A 7261-nucleotide genomic window follows, 5' to 3' on the forward strand; every position below is an offset into this window, starting at 1 on the left:
AACCTGACCTTAAACCGTTGACACAGGCATTGTATGGAAATGTATGTAGCAATTGTATCAGAAGTCTGAGAGCCTGAGATGCTCAGCCAGAGAGTGCCAGGACAGGTTTGCCTGCGTCAGACCCAGGGTATATAACCAATGGATTTCACTGACGAGTTGCGAAATTTCTCCCTTGTCAGCAGGGGGTGTGTTCCCAATCTTGCAATAATGAATACATTTGCTGCTACCACTGAGATTTTTGCCTAACCCCAAATTCTTGATTTAGAGCATTTCTAACACAAAGTTATTAATTGACCGAGATTGACTGGAGGAATTAGAGGGAAAAATTCAATTTTAGAATGGGGTCTTTTGTAGCCAGGAGAGGTGTGTGTAAGATCAAAGGCAGTTTGTAATGATGAAGAAGGAGGGGTTGATACTGACTGGTGGTCGTGGGATTAAAGCTAAGAGTCATTTTTTCTGGAAGTCTCCAACCTTTAAGGCAGGCATAGCAAACAGGTTCCCACTGATGTTAAGTTAAGCTGAGGCATCATAAGGAAGCTTTACTTAGCCCTGAGTGGGACCAAAGTGAGAACTTTTGGAAGGATCCGTTAAGCAGTGTTGCAAAGACGACTAGGGTGGGTTTTGTTTGTATGCTTGCTTGTTTTGCTTTGTTCTTCTTGTCAAGGGCTGTGTCAGATGAGGGTGTGTTATCCCACCCCTGTGACACTACCACTTTAAATGCGATAACAAACCATGCTTTCCAGAGAGGGGTGATACAGCAGAGGAAGTTTTTAAAAATGAGAACAAATAAACCAAATTCTGGGTGCTGGTTTTTCTAGTAAGTGGAGCAAAGTGAAGGGAATCACCCACGAAATTCAGTTCCTAGGAGTAAAACGGCAAGATGGGTGTCGTCATATCCCAGGAGATGTGGTTGACAAAATCACCAGTATATCTCCACCCACTAGCAGGAAAGAGACAGTCTGTTTTGGGTGTAGTAGGTTTTTGGAGGATGTAAATCCCAAACTACAGCCTCATAGTAAGCCCCCTCTATCAGGTGATATGGAAAAACAATGATTTTCTGTGGGGTCCTGAGCAGCAGCAGGCCTTTGAGCACATTAAGCAGGAGATAGCCCGTGCTGTGGCCATAGGGCCTGTATGGATGGGACAGGATGTAAACATCCTCTACACTGCTGCTGGAGAGAAAGATCCCACTTGGTGTCTGTGGCAAAGAGCCTCTGGTGAGACCCAAGGCCGACCCCTTGGATGCTGCAGTCGGGTGTACAGATGGTCAGAGGAGTGCTACACTCCAACTGAGAAGGAGATCATGGCAGCATACGAGGGTGTTTGTGCTGCCTCTGAAGTAATCAGCACTGAGACACAGCTCCTCCTGGCTCCTTGATTGCCTCTGTTGAACTGGATGGGCAAAGAAAGGTTCCCTCCACGCAAGATGCTAAATATGGGGGGCATGACAGGATGATTATATCGCCTTGCGATGACCTCGCAGTGGCAAGCGTTATGTGCTTACCATGGGGGAAGCAACTACTGGGAGGCTTGAAACATATGCAGTACCCCATGCTGCTGCCCAAAACATCATCTTAGGGTTCGAGAAACAAGTCCTAATGTGACGTGGCACTCCAGAGAGAATTGAGTCAGACAATGGGACTGATTTCAGAAATTCTCTTCTAAATTCTCGGGCCAAAGATCATGGCATCGAGTTCATAAGTTCATAAGTTCATAAGTTCATAAGGTTGGAAAGGACCTACAAGATCATCTAGTCCAACCATCCTCCTATCACTATCTCTACCCAACTACTAAATTAAGTCCTTTAGCACCTCATCTAAACGCATCTTGAACAGCGCTAGGGATGGTGCCTCAACCACCTCCCTAGGCAGGCCATCCCAGTGCCTGACCACTCTTTCAGAGAAAAAAAAATTCCTCAAATCTAATCTAAATCTTCCCCAGGGCAACATCTGGCCATTCCCTCTCGTCCTGTCATTAGTCATCTGGGAGAAGAGGCCGACCCCGATGTGACTCCCATCTACAAGAAAGGCCGTATCCTAGATGACGGATCAAGTTATGAGTGGGGAGCAAGGAATCCCTGTTGGTGCGGTACTGCCGTCTGTGCACCGTTTTTGTAGCAATCGGTACCTGTTGCTCCTCCACTTGGACCAACCCCTCAACAGACGGATCTTCTGATAGGCCAGGCAAAGCAGACAGCTGCTTAACGTTGTTTGTGTCCACAGCAGCTATTCCAAAGACCCATCGATACACTTTGGGGATCTGTTTCGTAACTCTTTTACCCGTGCCTGAAGTGCAGATGTGGGTTTTTTATGACACTTCTTCATATCTTCCCCCTGGTCCCGTAGGTAACGCCACAAGCCAATACGTGACATAGTCTTAGTGTTATCACTTCCTCAAGCTGGAGAACGTCCTCTTTTGATAGCTGAGACTTTACTTTTTTTAGGAATCCTGGTTCCCATCAAATCTCTCAGTTTCGTCAGAATCAAGCACAGCAGTCAGTTCGTCCATTATATCTTCTTGATTGCTCTCTAGTCTGTCCACACTTTCAGTTACCTTTACCAAGGCTGAAACATAAGCTCGTAGAGGGGTTAAATGTAACTCAGTGTCTTGAAGTTTGTTAATCAGGTCATTTATAAGGGGTCTTCTTTGTCTTCTGCCATACATTGCTGCTAATGTACTGGCATACCTGTCAGGTGCAGTCCTCGTGAATATACGCCACATAATTGGTGTACATCTGATTCTCTCAGGGTCATGGTCTTGGTTTGGTTCATCATGAATGAATGCAGGGTCATGTAACATTTCCACCGCAGCATATTCTCTCAAATAATGTATGCCCTTTTCCATATCAGACCATTTCTTCTTCTCAGGCAACAGATCATCTCTGAAGGGATATTTTTCTTTCATGGCTATCAGCATCCGCTTCCAGAGAGTGAAGGGTCTGTTGTGGCATGTACTAATGCCTCTATCAATGGCAGAGTCCCTGGCAATGCTACCCAATTGGCGAGCTTCGTTACCATCTAGCCACACACTGTTGGCCCCACTGTCCCAACAGCGTAGTAACCAGGTGACAATAGGTTCACTTGCGTGGCGTGTAAAGTCTTTTCTCATACTTCGAATTTCATTCATTTTCAGAGGTCGAGTAACATCGGTAACAATTTCTCTTTCATCTCCATCTCCTACTCTATCAGGACTCACTGCCCTTCTAGGCGTCGGTGACCATGATCTTGTTGGGTGACTCTGCCCTCCTACTGGAAAATCTAGAGTTCTGAACCACTCCTCTGGACCTCCTTTCTCCTCTTCTCTTGCAGTGTCTGATTCTTCTACTTTCTCTTCTTCTCTTTCAGAGTCTGCTTCTTCCACTCTCAGCTCCTCCTCTTTCTTCTCTTCTAAGGGAGTTGAGACTTTTTTCATTTTCCGTCCTCTTACAGGGGCAACTGACATCGATTCTGGTGTCACCTGTGGTTGATCATATTGGTTAGTATTAATGATCATTCTCTCTAGCTCGGCTCGAAGTTCATCTCACTGAGCTACGAGGGAATTTAGTTCACCTTGGAGCTTGTCTTGTTGAGCCCGAACATGGGTCAGTTCATTTTCGTAATGGAATAATGTACCTTGGCAGGAAAGATACTCAGCTTTGAGGTGTTTTTGGTCAGATTGGAGGGTGTCTAATTCTGATTGGAGGGCATCTCGTTGGGACCGAAAAGCATCCATAATGGATTGGAAAGCATCTCGTTGAAAGCGGAGGTTGTCTCTCTCAGTCTGGAGGGCATCTTTCTCATTCTGGAGTGCATCTCTCTCAGATTGGAGGGCATCTCTCTCGAACCAGAGGTTGTCTCGCTCGGTCTGGAAGGTGTCCATGTTGGATTGGAGAGCTTCTTGTTGAGACTGGAGGGCATCTCTCTCGGATTGGAGGGTGTCTCTCTCAGTCTGGAGGGTGTCTCTCTCAGATTTGAGGACTTCATGTTGAGACTGGAGGGTGTCTTTCTCAGTCTGGAGGGCATCTCTCTCAGATTGGAGGGCATCTCTCTTGGATTGGAGGGCGTCTCTCTCGGATTGGAGGGCATCTAGATTGGACTGGAGAGTCTGATTGTCAACTAAAAGAGTCCCTTTCTGGATCAGGAGACTGTCCCTTTCGGCTCGGAGACTCTCTCACTCTATTTCAGAAACTCTATGCCTCTCTGGGATAGTATTGAATAAGGCCCGGTAAGCATAAGCCAGACCCCAAATAATTTGGGCCTCCTCAGATCTGTTTGAGCCGCAACATCCCTGTCTCAAATATCTGCTTAAGTTCTCAGGATCTTGCAGGTGTTCAGGAGAAAAGTTCCATGACACCGGTGATGCCCATTTCTCTAAAGTCTCTCCTAAGTCCCTCCAAACTCCCTGCCAGTCACTATTCTCTGGCTCTGGGGAGGGTTTTCTCAAAATATTATAAATACAAATACTGAGTAAAAGTACATTCAGGGAGACTGACACCACAATCATTACGAGCATTGGATGAGCATTCAGAAAATGCATAATGAATTCAAAGGAGAGGCCAGCAGTCTGTTTAAAAATCACAAGTGCTATAGAGTTAGCAACTTCATCTGGAGTTACTCCGTCTGGAACTGAATGCCACATCGTCTACAAAAGCCAGGTAGGTATGTCCATCAGTGTTTTTAGTTTATCATATAGAGACCAAGCTCCGTGGATCAGACTGGCAAACTTAATTAAGTCCCAGTACGTTCTGAGCATTACAAGGGAAAAACAAATGAAATGCAGTCCCTTTAAGACCAGTTTAAAAAGAGAAAGCATTTTATTTTTCCTTTTTTTTTTTTTTTTTTTTTACTAGAACTAGCTGGCAGTACCCAAAAAGTTTACAAATATCCCAGGACAACTGGCAGTACGCCCAGACTTCAAGGTCGTGTTTTGCCGTACAGCACCAACAGTACAGATAAGCCTGCTAACGAGAGACAGAGATTCACTCTTAAAAGTATATCTCTGCCCGGCTAGCTCAGTTGATAGAGCATGAGACTCTTAATCTCAGGGTCGTGGGTTCGAGCCCCACATTCGGCTCCAAAAATGTCAATGGTTCACGGGCAGGTTCGGCCCGGTTCCGTGACAATTGGTGCGGGGGACCCATGGACCCACGCCCAGGGAAAGGGGAAGGGGGAAAGGGAGAAGGGAAAAGGGAGATGAGCATAGGAATAAAACAGCGGCAATGATCTGAGGAGGAAAGCTAATTTACTAAATAAGATACCAGAAAGCAAAATAACACAATATAATACCATATAATTGGAATTAAAGCTTATAAATCAAATAAAATGAGCAAGAGAGAGTGTCCGATAAACCGAAGGCCTTACGCTAACGCTGAAGGCAGATGGCAGCGAGCACCCACTGCTGAGTCGATCCCAAAGGAAAGAGAATGTCCCGTGACCGCAGACAGTTTTTATCTTTCCCTCTGAGCGTAAACACGTAAGAACGCAAAGCATCGGAAAGTCCTCTGGGGAATGGAGTTCTTCTTCTCATCTGAGACAGGCATACCTGGAACTATCGATGATCCATGGAGCTGGAGCATTAACTCTTTAACTCTAAATGCACTACGTGATGTTATGATTTGGAATACCAGTACCAAAAATCATAAAACCATGACATTCCACCCCTTATTCCACATCACTACATCATGTTTGATATATATAGAAGAACAATGATTAACATGCATTAAATACACACACACAACGTATATATGTATGTACATGGAATTACCGACTGCACTCCCCTAACATCACATTCCCTTGTGGTACACACTGAACATCCCCATTTTTCAACATCACCCACCAAGTGGACCCAGGTCCCTGAGCAAAGACAGTTCCACGGAGAGGTTTTCTCTTTCTGGAAGCTGGAGGGACCCAAACCACAATTCCCGACATGTTCTTTACATGTACTACAGGGACCTTATCTCCCTCTACAGCAGGTAGAGATCTGGATTGGGCCGGACCATCGCGATTGATGGATTCTCGAGTGTTGACCAACCAGGTGGCTTCTGCCAAGTGCTTCTCCCAGTGCTTAAATGTTCCGCCACCCATTGCTTTCAACGTGGTTTTTAACATCCCTTTGTACCTTTCAATTTTACCAGAAGCTGTTGCGTGGTAGGGGATATGATAAATCCACTCGATGCCTTGAGCTTTAGTCCAAATATTTACAAGAGAATTTTTGAAATCAGTCCCATTATCGGACTCAATTCTCTCTGGTGTGCCATGTCACCATAGGACTTGTTTCTCGAGCCCTAAGATGGTGTTTCGGGCGGTAGCATGGGGTACTGCATATGTTTCAAGCCACCCAGTAGTTGCCTCTACCATGGTGAGCACATAACGCTTACCATTGCGAGATCGTGGCAAGGTGATATAATCAACCTGCCACGCTTCCCCATATTTATACTTTTGCCATCGCCCTTCCCCCCAAAGTGGTTTCATCCTCTTGACTTGTTTAATTGTGGCGCACGTCTCACAGTCATGGATAACCTGTGCAATAGCATCCATAGTTATGTCCACCCCTCGGTCTCTAGCCCACTTCTATGTTGCATCTCGTTCAGATTGGAGGGCATCTTGCTGAGATTGGAGACCGTCTTGTTGTGGACAGCCTTGCAGATGTAGCAGAGGCCTGGCTCAGCAGAAAAGGTCATGCTGACCAGATGCAACTAGTCACGCACTGAGCTCATCCTCATGCTCAGAATTGGTCAATTATAGGCAAGGACAATATGACTTTGCACGAGATTAAGGAAGTGATAGTAGGCTTCTTGGCTAGCAATTTAGGGAGTAGAAACCACAGAAACAGCAAGACAGGAACCAAGCCTCAGCCAGTCCGGAGCTCAGGTTTTGTAATATGCATGAGCCTCATTAGGAGCTTTAACATAAATATATGCGCTTTGCTGAATAAAGGTGAGACATTTTGATCAACATTTGGTCGTTGTATGTCTCCCGCAGCGCCGACAAATGGTGACCCCGACGTGGTTTACAACAGACCCCTGCGGATCGGGACCCACGGGAGGACGGCGTAAGGAAACGGGCGGGTCCCTAAGCAGCAGGGACGGTGAAAGCACCGAGTACAAGAAACTTAAGGGGACGGCAACTGCATCCCCTGCCTGGTGCCGCACCTCAGGACTACTCTGTGAGACCTGACCGATACGGGCTGCCAGACCTTGCAAGGCTGCAACAGCGCTGACTGAGTTGACATGGAAAGGCAAGCAGCTTATCAATTATTTACTAAGTTTCTAGAAAGATGGGGG

The 7261-nt window shown here is 46.1% G+C and overlaps 1 non-coding gene across 1 annotated transcript; it reads left to right on the forward strand.

Annotated features, from left to right (window-relative positions):
* The first annotated feature begins 4979 nt into the window (after nucleotides 1-4979).
* Nucleotides 4980-5052, forward strand: TRNAK-CUU (transfer RNA lysine (anticodon CUU)). The gene has a single exon. It is a non-coding gene; the product is annotated as a tRNA-Lys (tRNA).
* The last annotated feature ends 2209 nt before the right edge of the window (nucleotides 5053-7261 follow it).

The sequence above is a fragment of the Cyrtonyx montezumae genome, unplaced genomic scaffold (genome assembly GCF_038088225.1).
Source record: "Cyrtonyx montezumae isolate F1298 unplaced genomic scaffold, pur_monq_1.0 scaffold_38, whole genome shotgun sequence".
Taxonomy (NCBI): Eukaryota; Metazoa; Chordata; class Aves; order Galliformes; family Odontophoridae; genus Cyrtonyx; species Cyrtonyx montezumae.